The sequence below is a fragment of the Camelus dromedarius genome, chromosome 5, assembly GCF_036321535.1.
Source record: "Camelus dromedarius isolate mCamDro1 chromosome 5, mCamDro1.pat, whole genome shotgun sequence".
In the NCBI taxonomy this organism is placed as follows: Eukaryota; Metazoa; Chordata; class Mammalia; order Artiodactyla; family Camelidae; genus Camelus; species Camelus dromedarius.
This window is the reverse complement of record NC_087440.1, coordinates 66,424,156-66,443,963: the sequence shown is the minus strand read 5'-3', so window position 1 is coordinate 66,443,963 and position 19,808 is coordinate 66,424,156. Positions and strand designations below refer to the sequence as shown.

General features: G+C 46.4%; 1 protein-coding gene across 2 annotated transcripts in view; it reads left to right on the top strand.

Annotated features, from left to right (window-relative positions):
- Window positions 1-6,010: 6,010 nt before the first annotated feature.
- Window positions 6,011-19,808, top strand: part of SLC8A3 (solute carrier family 8 member A3) — a 140,887-nt gene continuing 127,089 nt past the window's right edge. The window contains exon 1 of one of the 2 annotated variants that reach the window (XM_064486067.1): window positions 6,011-6,531. The gene's annotated coding sequence lies outside the window, so the exon portion shown is untranslated. The remainder of the gene's footprint in view (window positions 6,532-19,808) is intronic. The other variant, XM_064486066.1, reaches the window with a different exon arrangement.

Genomic DNA, 19,808 nt, shown 5'->3' with positions numbered 1-19,808 from the left:
ATGCAGCTGTCCAGTTTTCCCAATACCATTTGCTGAAGAGACTAAAGAGACTATTTTATTCTCCATTGTATATTTTTGCTCCCTTTGTCAAAGACTAATTGACCATAAATGTGTGGGTTTATTTCTGGGCTTTCTATTCTGAGCCATTGGTCCATATGTCTGTTTGGGGGCAATAACATGCTGTTTTGATTACTGTAGCTCTGTAGTGTTGTCTGAAGTCTGGGAAGGCTATTCCTCCAGCCTTATTCTCTTTCTTTAGTTATGCTTTGGCAATTCTGAGTCTTTTGTGAGTCCATATAAATTTTAGGATTATTTGTTCTAGTTCTGTGAAAAACGTTCTGGGTAATTTGATAGGGATCGCATTAAATCTGTAGATTGCATTGGGTAGTATGGCCATTTTAACAATATCAATTCTTCCATCCAAGAGCATGAGATATCTTTCCATTTCTTTAAATCATCTTTAATTTCCTTAATCAATGTTTTGTAGTTCTCTGCATATAAGTTTTTCACCTCCTTGGTCAGATTTATTCCTAAATATTTTATTTTATTTTTTGGATGCAATTTTAAAAGGGACTATTTCTTTACTTTCCTTTTCTGGTATTTCATTGTTAGTGTAAAGAAATGCAACTGATTTCTGTATGTTAATCTTGTATCCTGGTGCCTTGCTGAATTTGTTTATCAGCTCTAGTAGTTTTTGTGTGGCGCCTTTAGGGTTTTCTATATATAGTATCATATTATCCACATACAGTGACAGTTTTACCTCTTCTTTTGAAGTTTGGATCCCTTTTTTTTTTTTCTTGTCTTTCTACGGCTAGGACTTCCAATACTATGTTGAATAGAAGTGGTGAGAGTGGGAATCCCTGTCTTGTTCTGGACGTTAGTGGGAAGGCTTTCAACTTTTCACCATTGAGTATTATGCTGGCTGTGGGTTTGTCATAAATAGCTTTTATTATGTTGAGACACATTCCCTCTATACCCACTTTAGTAAATTTTTTATCATAAATAGGTGTTAAACTTTATCAAATGCTTTTTCTGCATCTATTATGATGATCATATGACTTTTGTCCTTTTGTTGATGTGGTGTATCACATTGATTGATTTGTGTTGAACCATCCTTGTGTCCCTGGGATGAATCCAACTTGACCATAGTGTATGATCTTTTTTACGTGTTGTTGGATTCTGTTTGCTAATATTTTGTTGAGGAGTTTTGCATCTATGTTCATCAATGATATTGGCCTGTAATTTTCTTTTTTGGTATTGTCTTTGTCTGGCTTTGGTATCAGGGTGAGATGGTGGCTTCACAGAATGAGTTTTGGAGTATTCCCTCCTCTTCAATCTTTTGGAAGAGTTTGAGAAAGATCGGTATAAGCTCTTCTTTGTATGTTTGGTAGAATTCCCCAGTGAGGCCATCTGGTCCTGGATTGCCTGCTTCTGCATCTCCCTAACTGCTGCAGATTGTACCATCCTTGGGCCGGGGAGCCCTGGCACCTGCACACAGTGGTGCCTGTGACAACAATACTATGGCTTGTGTGGACTTCAGAGTTAATGACAGCCAAGATAGGCAGAGCTGCTCTCTGTGAAGCCCCTGGGGTCCCATGTTTGGAGCGGCACCAAGAAGCCCCAACTTTTGGAATATTGGGGCATAATGGTATATAATGGGGCATAACTGAGAGACCAGCTGGTCCCTTCTTACTACTCATCCCTTCCACCCAATCACGCAGCCAGCCTCCGGAGAAAGAAGGGCATTACCTCCTCTGTGTGTGTGACTTAAGCAAGAGCCCATGTCACCCATTAGAGATTTCTTCTCTAGATAAAGGGATAGTATGCATCTCTCAAGGTGCAGTTGAGGTCTAAATAAAGTAACTTTTCCTGAAGAAGTCTGATACATTTCTACATCATTCAAGGCCTCAGCGTTTACTGTTCTGGAACCTTCTTCCCCCAGCCATCAGTATGTCTCCCTCTTCCACCTCCTTCGGGTTCTTACTGAACAGTCACTTTCCCAGTGAAGCTTCCAGGACAAACTCTCAGATTCTCTTCAATTAGAAGTTCTCACCATTCCGCCCCCCTCCTTCAGCAGTTCCTAGGCCCCTTATCCTCCTCCCTTGCTGTGTTTTTTTCCCATAGCACCTACCATCCGACATGCCCTTTTTTCCTTTATCATCTGTCTCTTCCTTTAGAATGCAGGTTCTGTAAGGGCAGGGATTTTTATCTTCATTGTTCACAGTTGTGTGCCCAGTATACTTAGAATAGTATCTGGTACACAGAAAGTGTTCCACAAATATTTATGGAATGAAATACAACATACAAAAGTGCATAGCACACTGTCATAGTGCAGGTATTTAATAAAAGCCGGTTTCCTTGCTTCCTTTTTGTTCAATTGTAAAATCCAGGATGTTTCAAGGTTCCAAATCACCCCAGGTAACTCCTGGAATACAAGCAAGACTCATAGCAATAGCCAGAGCACTTAGATTCTCTGTTAGTGTGCTTGGGCTGCTGTAACAAACCACCATGAGCTGAGTGGCTTAAACTAAAGAAATTTATATTCTTGCTGACTGGAGGCTAGCAGTCCAAGTCTAGTCAGCAGGTTTGGTTTCTTCTGAGGCCTCTCTCCTGGGCTTGCAGACAGTAGCCTTCCTGCTGTGCCTTCCCGTAGTCTGCCCTCTGTCTGTCTGTCTGTCCTCTTCTTATCAGGACACAGTCATTCCATTAGGGCTCACCCTAATGGCCCCCTTTTAACTGAATTACCCTTTTGCTGTCACAGTGTGAGGTGCTAGAGGTCACCACCTCAACGTGTGCATTTAAGGACCGTGAGACACAGTTGAGCCCATAGCAGATTCTACCTCTTCCTTGCTGAGCTCTGTGATTGGGTTGAATCCCTTCACTTCTTTGAGCCTCAGTTTCCTCCCAACTTGAAAATCAAGTTCGTGGCTCTTGCTCCTGATCCTGACAATCCACGGCCCACTTGCTGTTCTTCCTGTGAAAATCCCCTCGAGTTCTAGCACAACCAGAAATAAAGGATAAACAACGGCAGAAATTTAAGGCAGACTGTCATCAGATTTACTGTTTTCCAACCCAGGATGCATGTAGTAGAGAGGAAGAAAAAAGTGAGACTCTGTCTAGTGTTAAAAGTTGATTGTGGAACTCACAGCGAGAGAGGAGCAGAGGGTGGGGGAAGAAAGAGGGAGAATTAACATATATTTGGGAATCTCTCTACACCAGAAGCTGTAATCTTAGGGAATTCTCACAACAATGCCATGAAGAGGATATTACTGTTATTAGTTAATATTATGTCCATTTTCCTGGTAAGGGCATGGAGGCTCAGAATGCAAAGTTGGGTCTTGTTGTTTCAGCCGACCTAGAACTCAGAGAACCCACACGGGTCACTCTGCATATAGCAGGGGTTGAACATGCTTTGTCACCTCCCTCGCCTGCCTCCTGCCCACTCAGCAATGCCCTGCTCCAGGTGAGAAGAGGATGGGGCTCCTGTTGGTTTTTGGATAGTTCTTCTAAAAAAATGACAAGACCAATTCTGTTCTATTATTGCTATCATTGTTTCAGTGAATGGGTAATGTTCATTGTCACTGAAGAAATGTCAACAGAAATAAATAGGCAAAAAGAGGAAAATTCTAGAGCAAGCAAAACTGATCTATAGTGATGGAAAGCAGATCAATGGTTGCATGGGGATGGGTGGTGGGGATAACTGCAGAGGGGCCCAAGAACTTTTGGGAGAGATGAAAATGTTCTGTACCTTGATTTGGGTTGTCGTTTTACTTGCGTGTACTTTATCAAAACAGATCAACCTGTATAGTTAGAACAGGTGCATTTTACTCTATGTAATTATGTCTCATAACGTTGATTTAAAGAGAGAAACCATCAGTAATCTCATCACCCGAAGATAATCATCACATGATTTTTTGTGATTTATTTTCTCTCACTCAATAACATATCATGGAAACCTTTCCATGTCCATGCATAGAATACTGCTTCAGAATTTTTATAGTGGTAGAATACACCATTATGACGATGTAACATGATCTACTCGACCAATTCTCTCTGTTGGAAAATTAAGATGCTTCCAATTTTTCACTCTTATAAACACTACCATGAATATCCTTGTAACTGAATATGTGAGCACACCCTTAATTCTCACCACAGAATAAACTGCTGCCAGTAAAATTACTCCAGCAAAAGAGGTTCACATTTTTTTAAGGAACTTGATGTATCTTTCAAAACTAACAGGCACAAGGTAAATCCCACCAATTGACATATGCTGAAATCATACAATGTTAGAGGTTATTCAAGTCTTACAGCATCAGTGTCTTGGTCCTCACTTTAACTGGATTCAAGGCCTATCAATGTTCAGGGATCTGAGATCTGAGTTAGGACTGAGGACATCCAGGACTCAACCTCAGGATGGAAACCACCACATGATTTGCTGAAGGAGCATCAGTCAAGGGAGCAGGAAAGAACTCACACGCCATCCCAAGCTCAGACACTCTCTGACTCTGGTCCACTTAATCTCTTTGGAACAAGCCTTGCTCCAGAGCAGTCCTCAGGGGAGCCAGGGATCCGGGAAGTTGGACACACTGTTGTAGTTATCAGTGAAACTCCAGTTGATTCCACCTTATTCCAAGCCTTGGTTCTGCTGCTTGTGGCCTTGGCATGGTTATTTAACCTAGGGCTCAATTTCCTCAACAGAAAAATGGAGTTAGTAATTGTACCTGTCTCACAGAGTTTCATGAGGATGACATGAAATAAAGCAATCAAATTAATAAGCAGGGAGCCTAGCCCTAAGGAGGTGCTGATAGGCGCAAAGTTTTATTTTCACTTGTTGGCCCATCAGACTTGGCTTCAGGCAGCAGAGGCCTGAGAGAAACAACTTCCCACCTTTAAGTTCTGTCCAAGAATCTGCACTGGTGTCTCTACAAAAGGCCAGCCAGCATGCTTCTTTTAGATCTGCCTAATACCATTCGTACGTAAACTAGGGATGTAAAACCCCATTCTTAGGAGAGGCCTGCCCACCCCTCAGGCCTCCAGGACCAAGCCTGACAAATATAGCAGAAATTACAGGCATCTGATTTAAGGCTACGTGTGTACACTTCGCATGAGCCAAGCCCCAAACCCTAGTTCTGTTGCTGCATCAAAGGACTATCTCTCCTCCAGACTCCAAGCCCAGAGTAAGCAGCAATTTGGTAGACAGCCCCCTCTTATTTTTAGCCTTAAAAACCCAAAAGCCAACATACCAGCGCTCACCCAAGCGTCTGTCACAAGCTGTTGTTTGATTTGGGTTGAGAAAATGACAGACTGAGTTCTGCACCAAGAACAGAAGGAAAAAAAAAAGGGGGGGGAAAAAGGAGTTTTATTTTCCCTCCACTACCAACCTTCAACCCCCTCAACTCCTCCCCTATGCCTGGGTGGACCCTGCCTGGGTAATTGTCCCCTGCTATATTTAAAAGCCACAGATGTGTTTGGTGGAGACTTAATTTCGGAATTGCAGGCAGCGTCTCCTGAGGACAAGGGGAAAGCCGGTGCTGCGCGCCCGCCTGCCCGCCCTCCCTCCCCGCCGCTGCCCGGAGCTCTGGACTCCGCGGAATCCAGGTCAGGACGCGCCGCCGTTTTGGAACTGCCGCTGGCAGGGAGGCGCCGGGCTCGAGGCTTCAACGACTGGGTGGGTGGCCGCGAGCTAGGGGTTCCGTCTGCATTAGGTCCTAGGGGCTCTGTGGACGCGAGATGCAGGCTCGCCTTCCCCGCTGCTGGTCGGGAAGCTCTCTGAAATTTATCCCCATCGGCGCGCGAGGATAAATATGCGCGGCTTGTCATTCGGTGCAGGTCTCTCTCTCCCAGCTGATAGGGTGACGTTCGGTTAGAAGGCTTGGAGATTGGCTTTTTGATTTGGCTTTTTGCTGCAGCTTAACGAGCAAAGCTTTCGGCTCGCCCAGAAACCAGCCCCTCCGCGCGTCCCCTCCGCACGCGGCGAGGCCGAGACGTCTCCCGCGGTGACGGCGTGCGAGGCGGAGAGCCGGCGCGCTCCCAGCCCCGGGAAAGCCCCGGCGACGCGACTGCAAGCCGGGGTCCCTCGGAGCCGCCAGGGCGCGCCGGGCTGCTCGCCTTCCTGCCCCTCCCGGCAGGGATCCCCCCGCTGCCGGCGGCCGGGACTTCGGGCCTCTTCAGGGCTTAGTCCCAAGCCCGCGCCGCGGGTCGGGCTTCTCGGGGGGTCTTCAGAGGGGTTCTCCCTGCTCCTTAAATCGGCGCCAAGGGGCCCCACCCCAGGCCCCCTGCTCTGGCCCCAGCAGCCCTCGCGCTCCCGATGCGCTGCCCCGCAGCTCCCTGAAAGCTGCGAGCCCACAAGCCCGGCCGGCGGGCGGCGGCGGCGGCGGCGGACTGACATGCCCCGGACGCGGCTGCGGCCGGCGGGCAGCCCGCGGGGGCGATGAGCCGCTGGGGCCGGTGAGGAGCCCGGCGGCGGGGGCTTCGCGCACCTTCCTCACCCCCCTCACTTGCCCACCCCGCTCGGGAGACCGACAGGAAACGGTGAGTAATGGGGTGAGCCTCCTGCCCTTCCCCCTCAGCGGGCGGCCGAGGCAAAGGAGGCAGAGGTCGGGGGGATTGGGGTGTCCTCGTGAGGGTTCCCGCTTGTGAACTGGTGTAAATTAAGTTCTTTCTCAAGAGCATTCATGGGAACTGCTTTCCTGTGGGTTTAGTGCCAGAAAGGTGGGAGGAGGGTGCCCCGGAAAGTGTACTGGGTTGCGTGAGGTGCTGGGGAGGGGGGCCGTTCTGACAGAGTGAGTATCTACCTGGGGGGTGCCGGGGGGCAGCGCAGATAGAGATGCCTGGGCATGTTGTGTGCGGTCGGGTCGCGGGTTTGCGGGGTTAGTGGCCGGCGCGCACTGGGGAGGCTGAGTGCTGTGCTGCGTGCTGGACGCATGTGTGCATGTGTGTGCTGGCTGTGCCAGGGCCTGTTGTGCTCCTGGGGCTGTGAGTGTCCGCGGGGTTTGGGGACTAGGAGGGGAGCGCGTTACCCACTCGGCGCGCGCCCGCGTGTACACACGCACGCGCGCACCCCAATCTCGGGACTCCACCGCCGCGGGTCTGGAACTGCAGCCCCAGCGCACCCGCCCGCCGCGGCCAAGGGGGCGGGGAGAAGGAGGGTTTGCCGGTCCTGCGTTCTCCAGTCCGCGGTGGTCTGGGCGGGCTGGGACCGGGTGGAGAGAGGTGAAGTGTGTAACTACCTGCCTCCCACCCCGCGCCGCCCACACACCCCTCTCACCACCAGCAGCACGAGCGCGCACGCATACACACACACACACACAAGCACACACAGCGACAGGCCTTCATTCACAGGCTAGCCTGCTCCTGCAGACCCTGCCTGACCTGCCCTGAGGACCTGAGCCACTGGGGGGAGATGAAGAAAGCGATTTGTTCCGAAGGGAAAAAGCTGTCTTTCGTCTTTATTCATTGTGTTTTATTTTTAACCGTGGAGGGAGGGGGTGGTGGGTGTCAAATAGAACAAACGCCTTTAATGCAGTGCCATAAATTTACCCGCTCCCAGCCTGAGCCTGCTGCCTGTCTCTCCCTTTCCCCCCACCCTCTGTCTCCTGGTGATTAAAAAACAAACCCTGAACGTTTGGTGGTTCCGTCTCCTGGGCAGAAAGGTTGAAATTGGGGTTAGTTTCTCAGATAGGCAGGCCGCAGCTGGGAGCAAGGCTCCGACTCTAGGGTGGCCGAGAAACACCCCAAGCGGAGGGAGTTTGGGTACGTGATAGGAACACATCCGGCCTACTAGTGGGGCAGTGAAAGGGAAGCCTGTGGGCCTCTGGCGACCCGGTGACTCGCAGGCGCGTGTGATTAATCTCCCGCAGCTGTTGTGCCCGTCCACTTGAGCTGAGCCCTTGTTTACCTCGATTTTCAAATATAGCTGCTGCGCCCTGCTCTCCCTGAGGGAGGGGGTTCAGCTCACTCAGTTTGGACGCCTGGTCTCCCGGCAGTCCATTTTGCCGGCCTTGCTGGATCCAAGTTTGTGAGGAACCTGCTCCTTCGTGCCTTGCAGTTCTCCATATGAAGATGATTGATGGTCAGGGCCTGGGGTGTCTAAGGGTGGGCTGCAGCCCCTCAGTGCAATCTACAATTCCTATCTGCAGTCCGCACTCCTTAGCTTCCTTGTTCTTTAAGTAATATATAGCTATTGGGGTGAGAAGAAGCCGGTAGAACCTACGGAACGGAAGTTGGTTGAAGTGGTTCTGGAACTTAAGGGAGATGGGAAGGCTGTTGATGCAGTTTCTGCTCCCGGGAGTGCTCTATTGCCTTTCCAGCACTCTGGCGCTCCATCCTTGTCTAATGTACTCCTAATCATCCATCGGCTCTTGGTTCATTGGTCACTTTCTCAAGGAAGCCTTCCATGCATTCCCTGACTGGGCCAGATCCCCTTATTTTATACACTCGTAACGAACCTATTATTTTGGAGTAATTTAAAGATGCACATTAAATTTATTTATCTGACTGCATCATGCCAGTGACGTCTGGAGACAGTAAGCTGCATGAAGGGAGGAAAGGTAGCTGGCGTTTATTGACAATATATCTGCAGGGCCTAGCACTGTGCCTGGCATAGAGTAGGCACTCAGTCAGTGTCAGCTGAATGAATGGACTCTGAGGAATAAGCTGTCTCTCCTCTCTGCTCCTGCTCCTCTGGGCTCCACTTTTGCACCCTGCAGCCTCCTGGTGGGAGAAGGACGGAGAGGGTTATCAAACTGACCCTGTGAAAAACATTCCCTTGCTCTGGACTTTTCCCTGGGCTGGGACCCTGAAGCTGAGAGAGTGTCTTCTTGCCCCAGCCCTGTGCAAAGCAGTCCCTTGTACAGTCTCTGGCATAGTTGCTAGTATTGTCCATGGGTAGTCATTGTGGGCATTGTTCCCCAGCCTGTCCCATCCAGACACTGTCCACACTCTGTATTTGGGGGAATGTGTCACACATCTTGGCTTCTCTTCAAGCTACCAAGGTCAGATAAGAAGAGAGAATGACTCCCTTTGCACTTAAGCCTGGTTGCTTTGCTTAGAGATTCAAACATTTAATGAGGTTCAGAAATACATTCCACTCCAAAAGAAAAAGCATTCACTTATTCACTCAGTTATTTATTCAGTAAATGTTCAGCGACCTCCTACTCCACCAGGCATCTGCTAGGGACCAAGGCAAATAAAATAGAATAGTCCCTTTCCTCATAAACATACATTTGTTCCAGCAGGGATAATGAACTAATGAACAGGCAACTGCCATATAAAGTGATTCCTTTCAATGGAGGGTAAATCCCAGGTACAATGGAAATATATAGGAAGATCACCTCTCTCTAGGGGCTTAAGGGGAATTTATAGGGACAGCAATCCCAGAAAGAAAGGATGGTAGGAGTTGACTTTGGTGAAAGCAGAGAGAGGAGAGGTTGGGGGGGGGGGGATGGAAAAAGTGCTATGAGTGAAGGTATCAGTATACAAATGCCTGAAGTGGAGAAGAGCTCTTCCAAATGACTGAAGATGGAGGGTAAAATTCAGGGAGGTGAGTTTGGAGAAGCTCTGGGGGCCAAACCTCGAAGGGCTTGTACTCAATGCTAAGGATTTCCACTGAGTTTCCAGTGGGGTTTTTAGGAAGGTTTTTAGTACTGAAGTGCGAGGTCAGATTCGCATTTGAGATAGTATTTTGAGAGCAGAATGCTGGGAGAGAGAGAGGGAGGCAGGGAGTTAGGGAGCTGTTGGGAGAACCTCACTGCATTGCCATCCCGTTGGCCTGTGAGGGAGGGTTAGGGGGTTCCTCTTTCTGCTTTAGCATATAAACCAGAGCTGCCCTTCTAGGAAGAATTTTCCCTCTTTTCTTTAATGAAATTGGTTTATATTTTGTTGTCTGTCTCTTTCATGGATGGGCAGTCTAAACCCAGTACTGGGCAGGGCACCTCAGAGGAAAGGAAAAACGGCTCCAGCAGGTATAAGACACATTTCCCGGCCAGCTGAGCTGCCCAGCCCGGCGAACCCCAAAGGTCTGAGCTCTCTGAAGGCTGGGGGAGGTCTCAAGCAGGAGCCTGAAAGGGTAAGGAGGATTCAGATCCATATTTAGATCCACAGAGACCATCAAGCAAGACATCTAGGTAAGAAAAATCACATGTATATGTGTATGTATGTTTTTTCCAATATGGAGAGTGAATAAAAGTGAATTCCAGAATCAAGGGTATTTGTATACAGAGTCACATCTACTAAGAAAACAGCTCTTGGAATAGGGCAAGTAGCACTTATTGCCTTGATACTTAGAATGACAAATAGTCCTTTCCTGGCTGTATACAAGAACGTTGGGTCATGTGGGGACTGGATCCGGAAGTGGGACTGGAAACTGTAATCCTGCCCTGGCTTCCATGTGGCCATTTCCAGGTCACTTGAGAGGACCTCCAAGTCATGCACCGCTTTGTTCACCCTAGAGAATGAAGCCAAACGGTGTGAGCTTGGTCAACACTCTTCCTTTGCACCCTGATCTCCCAACTTTGTTCCTCATCCTTACTTATCACTAATCTCAGAGTGAAAAAAAGCTCTCCCTTCCCCTCCTGCACAGTGCTCCTCCTGCCCTGCCTTCCTCAGCTTGCCCTAAGGTCTTTCCTTTTCAACATTGAATCCCCTCCCTCCAATTGTAAGCATGATCAACAAACCCCATCCTGACAAGAATATCACTTGTTTAATTCCTTCCCTCCCTCCCCCTGTCATTTTCTCTTCCCATCTGGCTTCCAAAAAACTCTTAAAATTTTAGGGACATCTGTCTCTGTTTCCTCATCACTCATTCATTCATTTAGCCCCTTACTTTCTCACTTTTCTATGCTTTCTGCCCAACTGTCACCCACCAAGGACTTCTCATTTCCCCGAAAGGAGTAACTTATTCCCTGTCTCCCACCACCGTCTCTCTCTCTTTTCCACTCCCATCAGATATAATTGATAATTAGCTTCTGAAAACTCTCCCCTCTTGGCTTCTGTCACACTGAACTCTCCAGGTCCCACTAACTCTCTAGGTGGTCCCTCTTCCACTTCCTCTCCAAAATCTCCTCCTCCCTCCCAGTTTCCCCTCTGCATTACCCCTCAGCAGTCTCCCTCAGTGCGTTGTGCTGTTCCTCCAGGATGGAGAGTTCTGAGTCTAGGACTCTAGCTGTCCAAGCCCAGTGGCTTGTTTCCACCACTTGCACAGTATCTCCAACCAGATGTCCTGTCAGCCCCTCAGATTGAATTTTTACTAAACTGACATCTTTGTTCTTAGCAGCTACTCCTCCTGACTTTCTGCTTTCTATTGATGGCACCAGCCAACTTCTTGTCACCTCAGCTCCAAGTCCCCAAGTTTACCTTTGCCTCCTCCCCCTTGTTCTCCAAATACAGTGGTTCCCCTCTTCCCCACGGTTGTACTTTCCAAGGTTTCAGTTACTGGTGGTCAACGGTGGTCTGAAAATATTAAATGGAAAATTCCAGAAATAAACAATTCATAAGTTTTAAATGGGGTGCTGTTTTGAGTGATGAAATCTCTCCCCATCCTGGGCTGACAGCCCTGGATGATGTGAACCATACCTTTGTCCAGTGTATCCCTGCCCTTAATCGCTTTGTGGAGGCTGGGTTATCAGACTGACTGTGGAGAATCACAGTGCTTGTGTTCAGGGGACCCTTATTTTACTTAATAATGGCCCCAAAGCTCAAGAAAGGTGATGCTGGCAATTCAGATATGCCAAAGAGAAGCCTTAAAGAACTTCCTTTAAGTGAAAGAAGTGGAAGATCACCACTTAATAAGGAAAGAAAAAATCGTAGGCTATGGTAAGAATCTTCTATCCACGACATTGTGAAGGAGAAAGAAATTTGTGCTAGTTTTGCTGTCACCCTCAGACTGCAGAAGTTACTGCCACAGTGTGTGATAAAGTGCTTCGTTAAGATGGAAAAGGCATTAAGTTTGTACAGTAAAATATTTTGAGACTGAGAGAGAGCCAGAGACCACTTTGGCATAACTTTGATTACAGTATGTTGTTACTGTTTTACTTTATTATTAATTATTATTATTAATCTCTTCCTGTGCCTAATGTATAAATTCAACTGTATCATAAGTAGGTACGTATGGAAAATGGACACAGTATATATAGGGTTTGGTACTATCTGCAGTGTCAGGCGTCCACTGGGGATCTTGGAACTTATCCCATATGGATAAAGGGGGACTCTTGTATTGCCATGTCTGCCAAGTCCATTCCTCTCTTCTCTATCTCTACTACCACTCCCTAAGTACAGATTTGATAACCTCTTTATGTAATAACAATGATAATTATAATAATAATAATTATAGTAGTCAACATTTGTGTCTTTGCAACAGAGTCAGCTACTCAATCCCATTTAATCCTTACCATACCTGTATGAAGTAGTGACTATTACTACGATACTGCAAAAACTAGCTTTCTGACATCTTCCCAGCTTCCTTCTTCCCCTCCTTCAACTCATTTTAGTGGCTGTTATAAGATTCCTTCCTAAAACACCATTCTAAGCGTGTCGTTTTCCTACACAAGAAAACCTCAAAGGGCCGTCCATTTTTTGCAGCAGAGCAACTCCTGATTTTCAAGGCCCTCCGTGGCCTAGTTCACCACTCCACTTCCAGCCTCACTTTTTACAGTTCCCACGTGGGCACCTAAATTAACTTGCCCTCTCTTCTTCTGTGCCTTGGTCCATGGTTTACCTTTCACTAAGAATCCTACGTGTTTTTCAATGTTCAGTTCAAATACCCCTTTCTGATGGGAAGATTTCTTGGAGAAGCAGTCTCTTATTCTGAATTTTGATAACACAGCATCTGTTTTTCATGGGGCCCTTATGCTTACTGAAATGCAGTTTTTTTTCTTTTTCTTTTTTTTTCCTGTGGCTTACATTTCTTCCCTCCTGGACCAAGTCCTCTTTCTCTCTCCCATTCCTTATTGCATAATGCCTAAAACACAGTGGGTGTTCAATGAAAAATGAAGACATGAATAAATGAATAACCTACCTCACTTTTGAGGCAGGTGAAACAAGGTCATGAAAGGGAGTCTGTCCCATTTATTGTAAAAGACGTCAGCGGGGGAGTCAAACCAGGAGCAGGAAACATGGTATAACAGAAGATGCATTGAACTGATGGTAAGAAGGTTGTATTTTAGTTTTTGGCACTTCTGGCTGCTGTAGGCAAGGCCCACTTTTGCTTTCTGGACCTCTCATTCCTTATCCTTAAAAAAAAGGCCGGAAGGGTCGATTTTTAAGCCACCTCCCTGACAATTCTGTAGTTTTTGGTCTTGTTCCACAGCTTCTAGATTGCCTCCTACTAAGAATAGTTTTCGTGCTGACGGTGTCTTTTGTTTCAGAACCCTCCAGCTGCAATTTGAAGTCCCCAGTGTGTCTGTGATCATCACGTTGGGTCTCTAGAGGTTTCATGAGCAGCCAACCCAACTATTTGGATGTCTGGCCTACAAGGCACCCTGAGCTGGTTGAGGGCCCTGAAGGCCCGAGGTTGGCCCTCCTGTGTGGAGTCACTTCCCACTGCCACACTCCAGGGCATTCCCAGAAAGACTGGTAGTGCGCTGGGTCCCCAGATGCTCCAGCCAGTTCTGTTCCAATTCCTGTGCTTCTGTGTTTCCTTTTCCACCCAGGAAGGATGTATTTACTGCCAGGTAGGCTCTATTGAGAGTCGACGTGGAACCGTTCTTCCCAGCGACTTACCAGAGGCCCTGCCCACCCCCGACCATACTCTCTCCCCCAGCAGACAGGAAGAATCATCAGAGTCTGTGCCTGCCAGCCTCTCAGAAGGAACTAATGGGGGAGTCAGCTTTGAGGAAATCATTAGAGGCGTGGGGAGAGAGCACAGCTGCCCAGACAGCAGCACGATCTGTTGGGAGTCCTGGGAGCCTACCACCAGCACCCTCTTGTGAAGGGACGACCCAGAACACCCCTAGGGTTGATTGTCCAAGAGAATCCCCCAGGCATGTCTCAGAGAGATACCTTTGAGCACTTCATCGAGTCCATTTTTTTTTTCTTTAAATTGAGGTAGAGTCCATTTACAATGTTGTGTCAATTTCTGGTGTACAGCATAATGTTTCAGTCATCCATAAACATACATATATTCGTTACCATATTTTCTTTATAGCTTACTATAAGATATTGAATATGGTTCCTGTGCTATACAGTAGAAACTTATTGTTTATCTATTTTGTATATAATAGTTAGTATCTGCAAATCCCTTCCCACCCCCTTCACCCCAGTAACCATAAGTTTGTTTTCTATGTCTGTGAGTCTGTTTCTGTTTTGTAAATAAGTTTTTTTTTTTGTAAATAAGTTCAGTCTTTTTTTTAGATTCCACATATGAGTGATATCATATGATATTTTTCTTTCTCTTTCTGGCTTACTTCACTTAGAATGACAATCTCCAGATCCATCCATGTTACTGCAAATGGCATTATTTTATTCATTTTTAATGGCCGAGTAGTATTCCATTGTACACATATACCACACCTCCTTTATCCAGTCATCCATTGATGGATATTTAGGTTATTTCCATGTCTTGGCTGTTGTAAATAGTGCTGCTGTGAACATTGGGTTGCACGTGTCTTGAAATTAGAGCTTCCTCTGGATATGTGCCCAGGAGTGGGATTGCTGGATCTTCAGGCAATGAAATGATTTAATTCTGTATTTTAACATTTAAAAATTAAGAGAAATTAAATGGCATTAAAATAAGTCAGGCTTCTGGAGAATGAGCTGGGAAAACGTACATAAAGACAGCTAATCACCAGCTTCCCCTTGATGGGTAAGCAACAGCACAGAGGGGTGTGAACCCTTCCTCTGTGGATAACCCCCAACGTTAGAGCCCAGGTGGTTTTCTCTGGGGGATGGGTTGAGGGGGCAGGAACAATGTGCCCTCAGGCTGCCCTGGGCTTCTCACTCCTCTGACCCAAGAAGCCTGACTTCCCTCTGTGACAGGGGATGCCATCTCTCAGGCCTTGTGGAAGGAGACCTCTGGCAGCCAGAGGACCAAAGTTTGGTTTCAGCTTCCTTATTTCCTGGCATGGAAACTTTAGGCTGTTAACCATGCCTTAGTTTCTTCACCTGCACGAACATCCTCACAAAGATTAAATGAGATCATGTGAGTGAGAAGGCCTTTGTCAACTGACGGTACAGAGTGTCGTGTGGTATTTGTTGAGCGAATAGTGCACTGAGTGTTGGTTGTCCTTACACCACACACTGTGGAGGAAAATAAGGTGCCTGTGAGAGGGTGAGGGTGCAAAGAAGTAACTGTGTTTAGAAACAGCTTTACAACCACCATCCAAATACTATGTGGCTCTGTTGGTTCTTTCAAATGAACAAAACAGCTTGTTTTCTGAGGTCCTTGGCTTTAATCATTGACCCCTCTACCCCAAGATGCCCCGGGAATCTTGCCACCTCCCCTCACAGGTGTATCTTTCCAAAAACACTTCCTCCTGCAGAGTGAGCATCGATCTCCTCAACAAATGCCAACACTCCCCCTGCCGGGCTCCAGCCAAGGCCCTGAGAACACTGAGGTGAACACAAAGACCAAGTTTTCTGCTCCCATGGAGTTTACAGTCTGTGCTAAGCCAGTAAACAAAGAAAAACACGATGATTTCAGCAAGTGCTGGGTCCTCTAACGAGAAGGAAGAGTGGTGTGACAGAGGGTGCTGAGGGAGGGAGTCATCTGTAGGTAAGATGAGTGGGACAAGCCTTGGAGAAGGTGGCATCCGAGCCCTGGATGACAGTAAAAAGTGATCCATGGAGACCTTTAGGGTGAGGGTATTCCCAGCAGACGGAACAGTAAACACCAAGGTCCTGGGGCAAGCACATGCTTGGGATGTTCTAGAAACTTCCAGGAACTCCACCATAGCTGGAGTGGAGTACGGAGGCAGGGGTGGGAGTTAAGGGCAGGAAGTTACAAGTTCGAAGTCAGTGGCAGGTAGGGAGCTCTGCAGGAGGAGAAGGTTGCAGAGAATGGCATGATCTATCCGATTCACATTTTAGGAAGACACATGGTGGCTGTTTTCTGGAGAGTAGACTGTAAGAGCTGTCCAGGCTTGTCCAGGTGAGAGAAGTAATATTGAACCTCCAGGAGCTGGAACACATCCAGGCAGAAATGGTCTTCAAAGAACCTACAACTGTGATGGGCATGTAGGAAGTGCTTGACAAGTATTTTTTCGTGAATCAATGAAAAGAATCTAGGCTTTCTTGTAGTCATCTCAGTATTTTGGGTCTTTAAAAGATACTTTTGGCTTTTCTAGCTGGCGGTATTTTGGAGGGCCAGTGCATTTTATGAGTTCATTTTCTTCTATGTGAAAGTGCATTCTCTGAAACAGACATGAGAAATCCGGCTCCACCAGCTCTGGGATATACCCAGTCAGTGTTCATAATTCCCAAAACCCTTTGCTGGCATTTAGATACCGATCTTGTGTACTTTTCTATACGCTCCTCCATGGCAGGGGCCAGACCTGCCTCATCACTGCGTCTTCTGACTTATCACAGTCTGGACTATTGAGCCAACAAATGGTTATTACGTTGACTAGACTGAGGAGCATTCTGGTGCCTTGGTGCAGCTCCAGGGCCTTCCTGCTCCCCTCCTGGAGAGCCCAGAACTCTCACTGGCCTCATTTGTCTCACGGTCACAGGACATCCTTAAAGCCAAACAGGTCTCTAAGTTCACTGGTTTTGTGTTGATTCCTTCAGCTCCTGTTTCTTTGGGTCTGGAGATCCTTGCATCAGGAGAAACCTTGCAGGACCAGTGGGAGGAAGCAGGTGCCTGATGTGGTTTGGTCCTAGATGTGCCTCCTCATCCCTCTTTCACCATCATCTTCTGTTTTCAATTGGTCCCCAACACGTATTGATGTACTTTTGAAAAAGCTCTCAAACCCCTGCCTTCCCTCAGTGGGCTTGTGCTCATTGCCTCTGTCCACGTTCTGATCACGTCTCACTCAAATACTGTAAGAATCTCCAAACTGGTTTTCCTGTCCCCAGGTCTTGCCCTGCTTTCATTCACCCACCCAGTTTCCACACTGGCTTCAATCTAGGTCTCTAACCAAAGGAAAAACAAGGATCTTGTCCCTCCTATGATTAAAAAACCTTCAGTGGTTCCATATTACCCCCAAGATAATGCCCCAGTTGCTTGGCTGGATGTATAAGGCCTTTTACAAACTCTTCCTCACTTATCCCTGCAGCTTCTCACAAGTGCCAGGTCCTTCAGATACCCTGCTTAGAACAGACACTGCTTGTTGAGGCTGACGTGCTCTTTAGCATGGCTTCCTGTTACCTTTGTTTGAGATACACTGACTTCGACTCCTGTTCATTCTTCAGATCCTAGATCTAAAGTTGCCTGGTCCATGAAACTGGCCCTGATGATCCCAGGCGGTTTTAGGCCTTCCTTTCTCTGTACTCTCTTGGCACGTTGCACATGCTTCCAAATCTAGGACGTGTTTTGTGGTCATTATTTGGTTTTCGGTCACTGTTCTCCTGTGAAGTGTGTGCTCCTCAGGGGGGATTACGTTTTGTTCAGATTACTCAAATTTGAAAAACCTTGCTCACAACATCCCTGACAGATGGGATGCTCCATTTGAACACTGTCAAGAGTGGGAGAAATTGCTGGATATTATGTCTTCTATTTTTGCATATTTATTCGTGGGTCTATTCATTCAGTAAATACATACTGAGCACCTATTCTGTGCCAGGCACTGATAGAGACATTGGGTATTCAGAAACACCAAACAGATAAAAATTCCTACCCTCTAGGAACTTTTATTCTAATTTTTTTGAGTGTGCCAAAAAGAAATATGAATTGGGTATGAAACAGAGTACCCTTCTCACTATAATTCAGTGGAAGTCGACCTGTGGCACATAGACTGAGTTCCATACAAATGCATGCATGTATGAATGAATAAACAAACCACCAAACAAAGATGCCACGAGGAAAGGCGTGGACAAGTCAACATAAGCTATCATCCATGAAAGGGAAAAAAGCTGGAACCATGTTTTGCTGAAAATGGATTATTTTCCTATGTAGATAAGGGAACTCTGGATTTTTTATATTTCCTTAGTAAAAGCATAAGTCAAGCAGACAGTAGGTTTAGGGAGAGACAAAGGGAAAATCTACTTACATGGGTCGAGATTTGATGCTGACTGTCCTTAGCAAGGTATAAAAGTGAGAGTCCAGGAGGGTGAGATGTTTGTCCCGTGTATAGAAAGGCTTTGTGGTATCCATTTATGAGTCAATTTGTGTTTCACTAAGAGTCCTTCTTTTGGTCCAAAATAAGTCTAACGGATGGAATCCCTGAGATGCAAATGTCATAGTCAGTCTATGTTCCTTTTCTTTTCTCCCAGGGTTCTTGACCCTGGCTGTACCTGAAAATCCACTGAGGAGCCTACGTATCTAGACTTCACTCCCAGAGTGTCCAAAACCTAGGTCTGAAGTAGGATCCAGAAAGCTGTATTTTGCAGCACTCCAAAGTTGTTCTAACGTACAGCTCTCTCTAGCGTGTGATCCCAGTGCCATTATTGCCTCCAACTTGGAGGATGACTTACTTGCAGATGTAGATCCAGTAGTGGGAGAAGCAGAATTAAGTGGGCAAAGCCCTTTCTCTTCCGGTCTCTCTGGCCCACTCTCATTGTTTGTGACTCTCCACATCTGTCAAGGACTTATCGAGGGCAAAGTCCTCTGGCTTCCACAGTCAGTTAAACTTTAGAATCATAGAATCAAAAAGATTTTGAAAAAAAAAAGACTTTGAATTAGAATTTTAGAGGCAGAGAGGGTATTAGAGGTCAGGTCCAACCTCTTAGCCTTATCAATAGAGTTACACTGGGTGTGACCACTCATTGTTCTTAAAAAACCAGAATGACCGTCATTCAAAAATCCACAAATGACAAATGCTGGAGAGGCTGTGGAGAAAGGGGAACTCTCCTACTCTGCTGGTGGGAATGCAGTTTGGTGCAGCCTCTGTGGAAAACAGTATGGAGATTCCTCAAAAGACTAGGAATAGACTTACTGTATGACCCAGGAATCCCACTCCTGGGCATATATCCAGAAGGAACCCTACTTCAGGATGACACCTGCACCCCAATGTTCATAGCAGCACTATTTACAATAGCCAAGAGATGGAGACAGCCTAAATGTCCATCAACGGATGACTGGATAAAGAAGATGTGGTTTATTTATACAATGGAATACTACTCAGCCATAAAAACCAACAACATAATGCCATTTCCAGCAACATGGATGCTCCTGGAGAATGTCATTCTAAGTAAAGTAAGCCAGAAAGAGAAAGAAAAATACCAATATGAGATTGCTCATATGTGGAATCTAAAAAAAACCACACAAACAAAGCATAAATACAAAACAGAAACAGACTCATAGACATAGAATACAAACTTGTGGTTGCCAAGGGGGTAGAGGGTGGGAAGGGATAGACTGGGATTTCAAAATTGTAGAGTAGATAAACAAGATTATACTGTATAGCACAGGGAAATATATACAAGATCTTATGGTAGCTCACAGAGAAAAAAAATGTGACAATGAACATATGTATGTTCATGTATAACTGAAAAATTGTGCTCTACACTGGAATTTGATACAACATTGTAAAATGATTATAAATCAATAAAAAATGTTAAAAAACAAAAACAAAAACAAAAAAAACCCTATACTAAGTGGAAATCCCTCAGGGAGTTTCTAAGAGTGTAGAAGATGGATGTGTAAACAGATAAGCCCAGGTCAATGTGGCAATGTGTGACATGTACTTCACTGGAAATCAAAGTGCTCGGGCAACATG